At 43.2% G+C, this 14,895-nt stretch overlaps 1 protein-coding gene across 3 annotated transcripts in view; it reads right to left on the bottom strand.

The window, feature by feature from the left end:
- ctnnal1 (catenin (cadherin-associated protein), alpha-like 1) overlaps positions 1–14,895 on the bottom strand; it is a 367,498-nt gene that overhangs the window by 275,900 nt on the left and 76,703 nt on the right. The gene's annotated exons all lie outside the window — the stretch shown is intronic.

Below are 14,895 nucleotides of genomic sequence, written 5' to 3' on the forward strand. Positions count from 1 at the left end.
TTTTTGAGAGCTTATTTTCGTGATTAGTTGTGTTAAAAAAAGATTGCGGGGGCACTGGAACATAAATTACTGGTTCCTGGATAAAACATTGGAAAAACCTGCTGACAATGAAGGTGTCAGATAATGTGCTACGGACCTTGCTGCAGTAATCTACAATTAATTCAAACTTCCCTGGATGAAATTAAAAGCTTTGAAAGATATGTTTTCATCACTATTAACCCAGGTCAAGCAATGCCCTTTTTGCAGGAGTACCATCAGTACTACTGTCCGTAATTAGAGCCACAGGTATTTTTTAAAAATCAGTACAGCAGTAATTAAGCCTTCAAAAGAAAAACAAAACAATAAAGAATTGCCCCCAGCAACCGTTGATGCTCTGAAATTGCTCCAATTCACAAGTAATGAAAAACAAATTCAAGAGGAAAAGCAAAAGTAACTTGGTGTAAAACAATCTACCAGGGTCAAAAAGTGCACATTAGAAATTGAACTTACTTCACCTGCATTCAATTGTCAACAGTAGACAGTCAGGTAGCGAAAAGTACTGGGAGGCCCAGCACACAGGCCTTTACTTGGCCATAAATACAGTAACAGATGGGAGCAAAAAGTCAACAAACACTTTCAGCAATGGTCAATTAAGCTTTCTGATTGCTCCTCAGTGACATTTGCCATTTGGCTTGTGCTAAATAAACAGATTAGACAGTACACCTAGTATAAAATGGGAGCTTCCGCTCTTTACAAGCAATGGTTTTATCTAATTCTCAAAATAGCTGATGCTCTCCTCTCCACCCCCCACCCACTCCACACTGCAATCAGGCTGAGAATCCCTGCTCTGCTGTCTGTACATTCAAACTGCTAAGAGCCAACACCTGCTACACAATTCATCATATGCAATTGGATACCGAAAATACGGTAACGCCTGGCAATGTAAACCAATCCATTAATGTACCAGAAGGAACTTAACCCTCAGTGCAAAAGATTAATATATGTATCATGCAAAGCATAACAGATGGGGTCATTACCAAAAATACACAAGTGGTTAAATTAAAAATCTTAATTGGATTATCTACTATGTTTGTAACTAGCTGGGATTTAGTGATATGGGCATACCATCATTATTAGAACACAGGGATTGAAAATCCCACAAATGAGAGCTCACATGTCCTTTTCATAGGTCTGGAGTACCTTGGAAAAATGTGTAATCCATCATATTGTTACAGTACCCAGTTTGCGTCAGCAGAGGTTGCTAGAATATTTAACTTAACTTAATACAACTTGCATTTATATAACAGCATTAACATAGAAAACATCCCAACGCACTTTACAGAGTAAGGGAATAAGCTCTTGAAGGAAAAGATTAGGAGCAATTCTGAGAAGGCTTTTAAAAGGTGGAGGGGGAAATGGAAAGGCAAAGGAGATTTTGGCAGGTGGACAGAGAGGATGGTCAAGGTGGCTGAAAGCTCTGCAACTACCAGAGGGACAAAGAGAAATGACTGCACAAAGCCTAAGGTCTGAGGACCCCAAGAGGGGACACAAGACTAGAGGAAGTTGTAGAGATAGGATGGTGAGGCAGTGAAGCGATTTTAAGAGAAAGATGAAGAATTTGAATTTGATGCATTGGGGGACTGGTAGTCAATGTAGCTGAGGGGAAGGGCGGGATGGGCAAGAGCATTAGAGGAATAAGTTTAGTGGTGACAAAAATTAAGGGTTTCAGTAGCAGGTCTTGGAACATACAGCTGGCAGAAGGCTTTTGTGAGGGGGAGAAATTGCCACAAGTGAGCCATGTTTCCCTCAATTAGAGTGGATGAGGTGAGCGGGATGGGAAGGAAATTAGTGAAGTTAAACCTTGGGAGAGGAAGCTGCAATAGTTGGAGTTGCTGCTCTGAGAGAGCCAGCTACAAGTCCCAAACTGGGCATTGCAGAGAATACCAAAGGAAGTGAAGAGGGGCGCCATGGCCTCATTTACGAGGGATGCAAGCCAGAGTTGGCGACAGAAGGGAATGTTGACCGAGGAATAATGTTGAATGGGAGGAAGGATCAAAGAAGTCACGGTGGTGGGAAAAGGGGAGGTGGAGGAGGCATGGTTGGTTGAGAGGTAGAGGAGGAAGGAGCAGCCTAGAAATGGACAAGGAGGAAGGAGCAGCCTAGAAATGGACAAGGAGGAAGGAGCAGCCTAGAAATGGACAAAGAGGACAAGTGAAAGTTGAGGGCTCGAGCTGGCGTGGTGGCCAAAAACCACGTAGAAGTGGGCACAGAAGGAGACATTATGTTATGTCTCGCCTGTCACTTTAATTCTCCGCTCCACTCCCACTCTGACCGCTCTGTCCTCAGCCTCTTGCACTGTTCCAACAAAGCTCAATGTAAGCTCGAGGAACAGCACCTCATCTTTCAATTAGGCACTTTACAGCCTTCTGGACGCAACATAGAGTTCAGTAATTTCAGACCATAACCTCGGCCCCTATTTTTTCACATGGCAGCTGCTGATGATTCTGCCATTCCCATTTGCACCTCCTCTAGATCCATCTTTTGATTCTTTACTTGTCCTATTACCATCTCCTTTTGCTTTGTACAATCATCCCTTTTGTCATTTAATCACTCCTGCCTTCCACCCTATCCCAGACCTTCCCTTTTGTTCTTTCCTCCCCTCCTCCAAATCTGTTAAATCTCTAACTTTTTCCAGTTCTGACGAAAGGTCATCGACCTGAAACGTTAACTCTGTTTCTCTCTCCACAGATGCTGCCTGACCTGCTGAGTATTTCCAGCATTTTCTATTTCTATTACGTTATGTGGATAAGTGACAGAGATTTAGGCAAAACAGGGATAGGTAGGGACTGATAAAAGAAAGGGTACCCAGTCCAATATGTGAAAGTCTGTCTAGCAGCATCTGATGCTTCTTTTATGTAGCAACACTGCCACTGACAGCAACCTTGACTTCAGCTGCAGTCTAAGGTAAACAGCCACAACCAGTAGTTGCTATATCATGTTACCTTTATAGACTAGACCATCTTAAAAAGCTGTTTTTGGGAGCTTTAAAATTGCCTTATGGTGAGGGTGTATTACATAGGGAGTACTTTGTATGGATTCTCCCAAAACAATACACCTAATATCAGAATGTGTTGTTATATACTGTGGTTTGACACTAGTAAATGCAAACAAAATCTCATAAATATAGCACCCCTGGGGTCCTCAGCCATGCAGATATGAAAGATTCCAGATTCAGTGCCCACTCTGTGCTGCGTTAGGCACTACTGGCCACAACAGCCCTGGGCTAAGGAAAGCAAAAAAAGTTAGAACTCTTACTCCTGATCACTATCCAGTAAGCAGTGTTGAAAATGCATATCTGGACATCAGATGAAGTTAAAATTGGGCTTGGCTATGCTCCCTGTGGTTGACATTCATCCTCTAGGATCGCACATAATGAATGGATTAGCATAAGAGATTAGTGTGTAAAGTTAAAGCACATGGGATTGGGGTAAGCTACTGACTTGGATAGAGAACTGGTTGGCAGACAGGAAGCAAAGAGTTGGAATAAACGGGTCTTTTTCTTTTTCCGAGTGGCAGGCAGTGCCGCAGGGATTGGTGCTAGGACCCCAGCTATTCACAATATATATTAATGATCTAGATGAGGGAACAGACGACACAAAGCTGGGTGGGTGTGTGTGCTGTGAGGAGGACGCAGAGAAACTCCAGTATGATTTGGACAGGTTGGGTGATTATACTGCATCTGCCATGCATCTGCCCAATGTGGATAAATGCAAGGTTATCCACTTTGGTGGCAAAAACAGGAAGGCAGATTATTATCTGAACGGCAATAGATTGGGAGAAGCGGCAGTGCAACGAGACCTGGGTGTTCTTGTGCACCAGTCGCTGAAGGTAAGCATGCAGGTGCAACAGGCGGTTAAGGCGGCAAATAGTATGTTGGCCTTCATAGCAAGAGGATTCGAGTACAGGAGCAAGGATGTCTTGCTGCAGTTGTACAGGGCCTTGGTGAGACCACACCTTGAGTATTGTGTGCAGTTTTGGTCGCCTTATCTGAAGAGGGGTGTTCTTGCCATGGAGGGAGTGCAGCGAAGATTAACCAGACTGATACCTGGGATGGCAGGAATGACGTATGAGGAGAGATTGGGTCAATTGGGCTTATATTCGCTGGAGTTTAGAAGAATGAGAGGGGATCTCATTGAAACTTATAAAATTCTAACAGGACTAGACAGACTAGATGCAGGAAGGATGTTCCCGATGGCGGGGGAAGTCCAGAACCAGGGGTCACAGTCTAAGGATAAGGGGTAAGCCATTTAGGACAGAGATGAGGAGGAATTTCTTCACTTAGAGAGTGGTGAACCTGTGGAATTCTCTACCACTAAAGGCAGTTGAGGCCAATTCATTAAATATATTCAAGAAGGAGTTAGATATATTTCTTAAGGCTAAAGGGATCAATGGATATGGGGAGAAAGCAGGGACAGGGTACTGAATTTGGATGATCAGCCATGATCTCATTAAATGGCGGAGCAGGCTCGAGGGGCCGAATGGCCTACTCCTGCTCCTATCTTCTATGTTTTCTATGTAATGGACACTTCCCTGAGGTACTAGATGACTACTGACCCCATGAACCTGAATCCTAACCTCAGTGTTCACTTTTGGGGAGGGAGGAGAAAGCTGATAATATTTAAGTCTGTTTCCTAAATGTGAACATCTGCACTTTATATTCAACAGCCATGTCATAGTCACTAGCTGCTATTGTACCAAACACCCACTTATCCCTAATGTGACAAGACTTAGTAAATCTGGATACACTGTATTCATATTAAATGTTACAGAATTACTATCTCTGACCTTGAAACAAATGTATTAATTACATTTGTAGATTGCTACCAGCATCATACATTGCATAATGGAAACAATGACTAAAATAATCAAGTAATTTTAACCAATTATCTTTGGTAAATGACTCATGCTATTGTGTTGCTGCGTGCACATTCTATGACAAATGAAAGGAGCTTTGTTCTTCAGTTATACTAGACGTTCTGATCCAGTTACATTCCTGCTTAAATTTTGCATGGAGTCTCGAGCCAGCGCTGAAACTGCTCCATCTGAAAGCAGCTGGTTATGGCTTTCCTCTCCTGGACTTTGCTTTTGTTTTCTGATGCGGCAAAGTTGAAGTAACATTCTTAATACATTCAGTAATAGAAATAAGCAGCAGCGTCTACAAATATTTCTGGCAAACATGAAAGCTTCTACTAGGCAAAAAAGTTACAATTATAATCAATTCAGTCTATACTCGGCAAGCCAAAACTGAATACTCATAAATATCTTGTACAATAGAACTAGGGTACTGTGGTAACCTAGCAGATAGTACATTATATTCCAAACTGTATGGCTACAGATTTGGGTCTCTGCCAAAACAACCATGAAATCCATCCGTCAAAGTTGGAATACGTTGGTCAGCTTCTCCCCAGAATGCCACATTTTCGAGGGGAAGGGTGGGAAGAAAAGCAGGAGTTTGAAAAGTGCTTGTGAAAAGTTGAACATTTTACTTTGCAGGAAAGTGACCTACTCCTATCCTCCAAGCCTGATGAGAGGACAAAAACCAAGGACTCCAGGTAATGGCGCACAATTGTAGTTCAGGCCTTGCGAAGCCTCGGGTTCCCGTGCTCCGCACACTGAAAAGAGAAAACCTCGAGCAGAAAGCCCGGCAGGCTCGAGACGCTCTGCCAGACAGTCACATAGACTTTCAGTACAACATACAAGCAATCGATCAATCGATCATTTCATTCATTTAGTAACGGAAGATTTTACTATTTTACACTACATTTTGTGTAAACATAGAAACATAGAAAAATAGGAGCAGGAGTAGGCCATTCGAGCCTGCTCCGCCATTCAATATGATGGCTGATCCTCTATCTCAATACCATAATCCCACTCCCTCCCCATACCCCTTGATGCCTTTTGTGTCTAGAAATCTATCTCCTTCTTAAATATATTCAGTGAGTTGGCCTCCGCAGCCATCTGTGATAGATAATTCCACAAGTTCATCACCCTCTGAGTGAAGAACTTTCTCCTCATCTCAGTCCTAAATGTCCTACCCCGTATCCTGAGACTGTGAACCCTCGTTCTAGGCCCCCCCGCCAGCCAGGGGAAACATCCTCCCTGCATCCAGTCTGTCTGTAATTAAGATAGTATCTGACTACTATCTGAAATTATGTTTCTAAATTACTGTATTGAGGATAGAAGTGGGAGTGATGATCAACACTATGATTTGGCCCGTTTCAAATTTACCAATGTAACACTTCGCTCTCACCAACGTACACGGTCCTGTTAAAGTTGCTGCGCCGTATCGCTTCCAGCGGCAGGAGCTGGTGAGCGACCTGCGCAGGACCTCGCGATTGGTACGCGATCGTGCAGCCGCGCATCTTAGGGGGAACATCGGTGTGCGGCCCTCAACAGCTCAAGTAATTGCCCACCCCTGTTCTCGGTGGTGGAGGTCACTGGTTTGTGAGCTACTACCAAAGACGCCTTGGTGAGTTGCTGCAGTGTATCCTGTAAATAGTACACTCTGCAGCCATGGGATGTCGGTGACGGAGGGAGTGGGTGTTTCGGCTTGTGGATGAAGTGCCTATCAAGCCGACTGCTTTGTTCTGGATCCCTACCATAGTTCACCAATGTAGCAATTGTTCATGTGCAAGCCCAGACCATGAGTATCAGCAGGATTTTCTAGAACAGCATCACAGCCCTGCTAAATCCTCCACTCACCCAATGTTCACACTCATGCATTTTCCAACAAGTCACCAGAAAGAAATCAGGGGCAGGAATCCTGCCTCACTTCTCTAGTTCCTAGCCCAAGGATCCCAATGCCAACTGTATCAACCTGCAACTTCCCAGATGAGATTCAACACAAAGCAAGATTTGAATCTGGTAGCACCTCGATAGCTCAATACCGCACCAGATGGTATATTTAAACAATAAATCATCAACGCACCATTGGGGGTAAACATTTTAAAGGAATAGAACGGCAGATGAAAAACACAGCAGAAGCATTTGCATAAAGATTTGTATTTTCACAACAGCAGTAGAGTGCCATTTGAAAATAAAGAAAGCAATCTAGTACTGTTGGGGGGGGGGGGGGGGGGAGTTTAAACTAACTTGGCAGAGGGATGGGATACGGAGTGGAGCTATAGTAGGGGGTGATGCACAGCCAAATATAGGGGAAAAACAAGTCAGCCTGGAAGGCAGAGAAAATATGCAACACCACAAGGGAGTATGGCAAGGCTGGATGGCATTTATTTTAATGCAAGGAGTCTTGCAAGTAAGGCAGATGAATTGAAGGTGTTGAACGCATGGGAGTATGATATTTTTGCTATCACAGAGACATGGTTGAGGGAGGGGCAGGACTGGCAGCTCAATATTCCGGGGTATAGAATCTTCAGGCGAGACAGAGGGGGGTGTAAAAGAGGAGGGGGTGTCGCAATATTAATCAAGGAGTCAATTACTGCTGTAAGGAGGGATGATATCTTAGCAGGTTCCTCTAATGAGGCCATATGGGTAGGACTTAAAAACAAAAAGGTGGCAAGCACTTTGCTGGGAGTGTACTATAGGCCCCCAAACAGTCAGGGGGAGATAGAGGAACAGATATGTAGGCAAATCTAAGTGTAGAAATAATAGGGTAATAATAGTAGGGGACTTCAACTTCCCCAATATTAACTGGGATAGTCAAGAGTGTGAAAGGCTTAGAGGGTGCGGAATTCTTAAAGTGCATCCAGGAGAGCTTTTTGAGCCAGCATGTAGAAAGTCCTACAAGAGAGGGGGCGGTACTGGACCTAATTCTAGGGAATGTAGCCGGGCAAGTGGTAGATGTGTCAGTAGGAGAGCATTTTGGTGACAGTGACCATAATTCAGTGAGATTTAAGGTAGTCGTGGAAAAGGACAGAGATGGACCGGAAATAAAGGTTCTAAATTGGGGGAAGGCCGATTTTAATATGATAAGGCAGGATCTGGCCAAAATGGACTGGGATCAGCTACTTGTAGGAAAATCCACATCAGAGTCATGGGAGACTTTCAGAAAGGAGAGAGAGTACAACGCCAACATGTTCCCGTAAAGGTCAAGGGTGGAACCAACAAGCCCAGGGAACCCTGGATGTCAAGGCATATACAAGAATGGATTACGAAAAAAAGGAAGGCTTTTGGCAAATACAAAGGACTAAAAACAGTGGAAGCCCTAGAGGAGTATCGAAAGTGCAGGAGGGTACTTAAAAAAGAAATTAGGAGAGCGAAGAGGGGGCATGAAAAAACACTGGTGGGCAAAATAAAGGAAAATCCCAAGGTGTTTTATAAGTATATTAAGGGCAAGAGGATAACCAGGGAAAGAGTAGGGCCCATTAGGGACCAAAGTGGCAATCTGTGTGTAGAGCCAGAAGATGTAGGTGAGGTTTTAAATGAATATTTTGCATCTGTGTTTACTATGGAGAAGGGTGATGTAGGCATAGAAATTAGGCAGGGGGATTGTGATATACTTGGAACAAATTAATATTGAGAGGGAGGAGGTACTAGCGGTTTTAGCAGGCTTAAAAGTGGATAAATCCTCAGGCCCTGATGGGATGTATCCCAGGCTGCTGTGTGAGGCAAGGGAGGAGATTGCAGGGGCTCTGACACAAATTTTCAGAGCCTCTCTGGCCACAGGGGATGTGCCAGAGGACTGGAGAACAGCTAACGTAGTACCATTGTTCAAGAAGGGTAGTAGGGATAAACCAGGGAATTACAGGCCAGTGAGCCTAACATCAGTGGTAGGGAAATTATTGGAAAAAATTTTGAGGGACAGAATTAGTCTCCACTTGGAGAGGCAGGAATTAATCAGAGATAGTCAGGGGGAGATCATGTCTAACCAATTTGATTGAATTTTGAGAGGGGGTGACTAGGTGTGTGGATGAGGGTAGTGCAGTTGATGTAGTCTACATGGACTTCAATAAGGCATTTGACAAAGTCCCACATGGGAGACTGATCAAGAAGGTAAAAGCCCATGGGATCCAGGGCAATTTGGCACATTGGATCCAAAATTGGCTTAGTGGCAGGAGGCAGAGGGTGATGGTCGAAGGTTGTTTTTGTGACTGGAAGCCTGTGTCCAGTGGTGTACCGCAGGGATCGGTGCTGGGTCCTTTGCTGTTTGTAGTGTACATTAATGATTTAGGTATGAATGTAGGAGGTATGATCAGTAAGTTCGCAGATGACACGAAAATTGGTGGAGTGGTAAATAGCGAGGATGGAAGCCTCAGGCTACAGGACGATATATACGGGATGGTTAGATGGGCAGAACAGTGGCAAATGGAATTTTACCCTGAAAAGTGTGAGGTAATGCATTTTGGGAGGATAACAAGGCAAGGGAATACACAATGAATGGTAGGGTCCTAGGAAGGACAGAGGATCAGAGGGACCTTTGTGTGCATGTGCATAGATCCCTGAAGGCAGCAGGACAGGTAGATAAGGTGGTTAAAAAGGCATATGGGATACTTATATTCTATGCCTCGGCTAATGAAGGCAAGAGCAGGGAGGTTATGATGGAGCTGTACAAAACTCTAGTTAGGCCACAGCTGGAATACTGTGTGCGGTTCTGGTCACCACACTATAGGAGGAATGTGATTGCATTGGAGAGGGTGCAGAGGAGATTCACCAGGATGTTACCTGGGCTGGACGCTTCAGCTATGAAGAGAGACTGGACAGGCTGGGGTTGTTTTCCTTAGAGCAGAGAAGGCTGAGGGGGGACCTGATTGAGGTGTACAAAATTATGAAGGGCATAGATAGGATAGATAGAAAGGTACTTTTCCCCTTAGTAGAGGGTCAATAACCAGGGTGCATAGTTTCAAGGTAAGGGGCAGGAGGTTTAGAGGGGATTTGAGGAAAAACTTTTTCACCCAGAGGGCAGTTGGAATCTGGAACTCACTGCCTGAAAGGGTGGTAGAGGCAGTTCATTGAGTGTATTAGGGATGGGTTTCTTGAGCAGTATGTAACTGAACCGACCAGGGGGCAAGCAACCTTAGATTTGGTCCTGTGTAATGAGACAGGATTAATTAAAAATGTCCTAGTAAAGGATCCCCTTGGAATGAGTGACCATAACATGGTTGAGTTCCATATTCAATTAGAGGGTGAGAAGGTTGGATCTCAAACAAGCGTGCTGAGCTTGAATAAAGGAGACTATGAAGGTATGAGAGCGGAATTAATTAGAGTGGACTGGGAAAATAGATTAAAGGGTAAGACGGTACATGACCAGTGGTGTACATTTAAGGAGTTATTTTACAACTTCCAAAAAAATATATTCCACTGAGGAAAAAAGGGTGTAAAAGAAAAGATAGCCATCCGTGGCTAAGTAAAGTAATTAAGGATAGTATCCGACTAAAAACAAGGGCATATAAGGTAGCCAAATCTAGTGGAAGGATGGAAGATTGGGAAGTCTTTAAAAGACAGCAAAAAATAACAAAAAGATTGATTAAGAAAGGGAAGATAGATTATGAAAGTAAATTAGCAAAAAATATAAAAACAGACAGTAAAAGTTTCTATAGTTATATAAAAAGAAAAAGGGTGGCTAAAGTAAATGTTGGTCCCTTAGAGGATGAGACCGGGAAATTAATGGTGGGAAACATGGAGATGGCAAAAACACTGAACAATTATTTTGTATCAGTCTTTACAGTAGAGGACACTAAGAATATCCCAACACTGGACAAACAGGGGGCTCTAGGGGGGGAGGAACTAAATACGATTAAAATCACTAAGGAAGTGGTACTTGGTAAAATAATGGGACTCAAGGCGGATAAATCCCCTGGACCTGATGGCTTGCATCCCAGGGTCTTGAGGGAAGTAGCGGTAGGGATTGTGGATGCATTGGTAATAATTTTGCAAAACTCACTGGACTCAGCAAAGGTCCCGGCAGATTGGAAAACTGCTAATGTAACACCCTTATTTAAAAAGGGTAGTAGGCAGAAGGCTGGAAACTATAGACCTGTTAGCCTAACATCTGTGGTTGGTAAAATGTTAGAGTCCATTATTAAGGAGACAGTAACGGGACATTTGGATAAACATAATTTAATAGGGCAAACTCAGCATGGTTTCATGAAGGGGAAGTCATGTTTAACAAATTTGCTTGAGTTTTTTGAGGAAGTAACATACAGGGTGGATAAAGGGGAACCAGTGGACGTAGTGTATTTAGACTTCCAAAAGGCATTTGACAAGGTGCCACACAAAAGATTATTGCTCAAGATAAAAAATCACGGGATTGGGGGTAATATTCTGGCGTGGGTGGAGGATTGGCTCTCTAACAGAAAGCAGAGAGTTGGGATAAATGGTTCGTTCTCAGATTGGCAACCAGTAACTAGTGGTGTTCCGCAGGGGTCAGTGCTGGGTCCCCAACTCTTTACAATCTATATTAACGATTTGGAGGAGGGGACCGAGTGTAACATATCAAAGTTTGCAGATGATACAAAGATGGGAGGGAAAGTAGTGAGTGAGGAGGACATAAAAAACCTGCAAAGGGACATAGACAGGCTAAGTAAGTGGGCAGAGATTTGGCAGATGGAATACAATACTGGAAAGTGTGAGGTTATGCACTTTGGCAGGAAAAATCATAGAGCAAGTTATTATCTTAATGGCAAGAAACTGGAAAGTACTGTAGTACAAAGGGATCTGGGGGTCCTGGTGCACGAAACTCAAAAAGTTAGTATGCAGGTGCAGCAAGTGATTAAGAAGGCCAATGGAATGTTGGCTTTTATTGCTAGGGGGTTGGAATATAAAAACAGGGAGGTATTGCTGCAGTTGTACAGGGTATTGGTGAGGCCGCACCTGGAATACTGCATACAGTTTTGGTGTCCATACTTAAAAGACATACTTGCTCTCGAGTCAGTACAAAGAAGGTTCACTCGGTTAATCCCGGGGATGAGGGGGTGGTCATATGAGGAGAGGTTGAGTAGATTGGGACTCTACTCATTGGAGTTCAGAAGAATGAGAGGCGATCTTATTGAAACATATAAGATTGTGAAGGGGCTTGATCGGGTGGATGCGGTGAGGATGTTCCCAATGATGGGTGAAACTAGAACTAGGGGGCATAATCTTAAAATAAGGGGCTGCTCATTCAAAACTGAGATGAGGAGAAACTTCTTCACTCAGAGGGTGGTAGGTTTGTGGAATTTGCTGCCCCAGAAAGCTGTGGAAGCTACATCATTAAATAAATTTAAAACAGAAATAGATAGTTTCCTAGAAGTAAAGGGAATAAAGGGTTACGGGGAGCGGGCAGGAAATTGGACATGAGTCTGGGTTCGGAATGGTCATGGCCCTGTGGGTAGTGGAGCGGGCCCAGGGGCCGTGTAGCCTTGTTCTGCTCCTACTGTGTTCTAATTCTGTTAGATTTCAGGAGATGGTTTTATTCCTGTTCCTGGCTGGGGTGGAGATCACCTTTACAGAAGGTAAGTACTGTAGAAAATATAGGGACAGAGTGATCTCCTGGAAGAATTTCGATCGCCTAGATGGGTCGGAGAGGAATTTCCCAGATTTTTTTCTCCCAAATTGGCCATTGGGTCTTTATCTGGTTTTTCGCCTCTCCCGGGAGATCACATGGGGTCGGGTGGATGCAGAGTGATAGAAGATTTGGGGTTAGGATCAGATCAGCCATGATCTTATTGAATGGTGGAGCAGGCTCGAGGGGCCGATTGGCCTACTCCTGCTCCTATTTCTTATGTTCTTATGTTGAACCCTCACAACATTCAAGAAGCATTTAGATGAGCACTTGAAACGCCATAGCATACAAGGCTACGGACCAAGTGCTGGAAAATGGGATTAGAATAGACGGGGCTCGATGGCCGGCACGGACATGATGGGCCGAAGGGTCTCTTTCTGTGCTGTATAACTCTATGACTCTAATCTGAGCAGCAAAATGTGGCAGCTGCAGGCTTCCATCCCTCCCCATCTCAAAAAAATGTCCATAGGGCAGATTGTGTTTTTTTTAAAACTGGGTCCTACCAATTGGTTGCAAGCCATTGAACAATAACCAAACTTCAAATCCTGAATCAATAATTTGCAAACACCTCTGATTTGTTTATCTGCACTTATCCTGTTCTGCTTACTCCTCAAGGACTCCAGTAACATTTTTTGGACAGTTAAAAATATTCTCAAATTAGGGGATGTGCTAGATAATCTTACTTTTCTCCAAGGTGTTCCGGATTATATAAATGGTAAAATTATATTGTGCAGCGGTATATTTAAAAATGCAAAGTATATCTACCATTTAGAGCTGGAACACACGAGACATCCTCCATGGGAATTCAACAGCTTATTTGTTCTGTTGTCTCTTTATTGTTCAAATTTTTTGAAACATATACATGTCCATCTGCATGCAGATTAATTTGCCAAGTTAAGAAAAACGACATACATAAGACGACCTCTATTCCATTCCACATCCCAAACCTCCCCTCTTGGGTCTCTGCTCCAGCCTCAGGCTGTCCAGCTCCCAATGTCAGTTGCCAGTATTCAACACTGCCTCCATGTTGCGATTGAAGAAACCCTATTTAGCACCATAGTTTTAACATTTTTTTTAAAAACTCATGCTATAAAGGTGGAACAGCTCCCTACCAGTAGCATTTTGCTTGCTTCCTTTGGCTAAAGAGCAAGAAGAGCCTTTGTTCTGGCACTGGGAGCGAGGTGACCAAGTGAACGAAGTGGAGCCACAGAAGGCAAATTGTTTACTTGCATATAAACAAGCGTTTTCATGGAAGCGACTTGCTTACAAATGAGTAAAACAGCACTGGAAGTGATGTGATCGGCTTGGAAATTCAAGAAACTTACCTACAAACAGTATTTGGCTTTTCAAGATCCAGGCGTTTCAATGAACCCTGTAATTATTGTAAGCTATATAGCCCCTCAATAATATTTCGAAATAATCATAATTGATCATAATTTGTTTGCAGTGTTAACTAAAATATTAATGACAAACTTGAGGATAGTGTTTTGCCTTTGTAATTTAAAAACCCACCAAGTCACAGGAACATACAGCATGAAATGTACAATTTCTGAGAATGTAATTGCTTTAGCAGGCTAACTATGGAGACAAACAGGCATTCTTCCATCTTTAAAGAGTTCATTACATTACAATCTTCCAGAAATTTTATTTTATGTTCTGAATATGAATCCTATATTTTGAATCATTAAGAAAAATAAAAAGAACACAACTACTACTTAGGATAAATCGATTCAAAAGCACTACTAACCCACCTGCCTGCTTTACCTTCCCTAACTGTTGATTGACTGCACTTTTTGGACACACAATATGAAATTTAAAAAACAGAAACGGAACAGGACACAAGCGTTGCTGGCATTAAAGCCAAATCTCCATATTTATGCCAGGAACACAAGAAGCTCCTCGTTATAGCTACACCTCAAGCATGTGTGTTAATCCAAAAGATAAATCTGCACAGAATTCTTGTGGCACTTCTCTCACCTGTGGAACTCTCAGACTCGAGGAACAGCACCTCATCTTTCGATTAGGCACTTTACAGCCTTCTGGGCTCAACATCGAGTTCAACAATTTCAGACCATAACCTCGGCCCCTATCTTTTTTTTCATTTTTTTTCTCTTTCACATGGCAGCTGTCGATCATTCTGCCACTGCCATTTACACTTCATCTAGAGCCATCTTTTGTTTCTTAACTTGTCCCATTACCATCTCCTTTTGCCTTGCACCATCATCCCTCTTGTCTCTTAATCTCTCCTACCTTCCATCCTATCACAGACCTTCGCTTTTGTTCTTTCCTCCTCTCCCCCCTTTCCCTGCCAATACACTTGCTTAAAAACCTGTTCCATCTCCAACTTTTTCCAGTTCTGGTGAAGGGTCATCGACCTGAAACGTTAACTCGGTTTCTCTCTCCACAGATGCTGCCTG

This window comes from Somniosus microcephalus, chromosome 5, assembly GCF_052327205.1.
Source record: "Somniosus microcephalus isolate GS21.2 chromosome 5, FLI_Smic_1.0, whole genome shotgun sequence".
Lineage (NCBI taxonomy): Eukaryota > Metazoa > Chordata > Chondrichthyes > Squaliformes > Somniosidae > Somniosus > Somniosus microcephalus.